General features: G+C 40.9%; 1 protein-coding gene across 1 annotated transcript in view; it reads left to right on the forward strand.

The window, feature by feature from the left end:
* LOC106869306 (trafficking protein particle complex subunit 8) overlaps positions 1 to 386 on the forward strand; it is a 115,640-nt gene that overhangs the window by 98,213 nt on the left and 17,041 nt on the right. The gene's annotated exons all lie outside the window — the stretch shown is intronic.

Genomic DNA, 386 nt, shown 5'->3' on the forward strand with positions numbered 1-386 from the left:
CATATATATACATACATATATTTATAGTAGAAGCACATGGCCTAGTAGTTAGAGCAGCAGACTTGCGGTTGAGGGATCAAGGGTTCGAATCTCAGGCTGGGCAATATTTGTGTTTATGAGTGAAACACCTAAGCTCCACATGGCTCTGGCAAAAGGTAATGGTGAACTTCTGACTCTTTCGCCACAACTTTTTCTCACTCTTTCCTCTGCATCTAGTAGCTCACATGTGACGGACCAGTGTCCCATCCAAGTGGGGAATTTATACGCCAATGAAACTGGGAAACCAGCCTATATGAGCCAGGCATGGCTTCAGAAGGAACAAACACACACACACACACACACACACACACATGTATATATATATATATATATATATATATATATAT

The sequence above is a fragment of the Octopus bimaculoides genome, chromosome 1 (assembly GCF_001194135.2).
Source record: "Octopus bimaculoides isolate UCB-OBI-ISO-001 chromosome 1, ASM119413v2, whole genome shotgun sequence".
Taxonomy (NCBI): domain Eukaryota; kingdom Metazoa; phylum Mollusca; class Cephalopoda; order Octopoda; family Octopodidae; genus Octopus; species Octopus bimaculoides.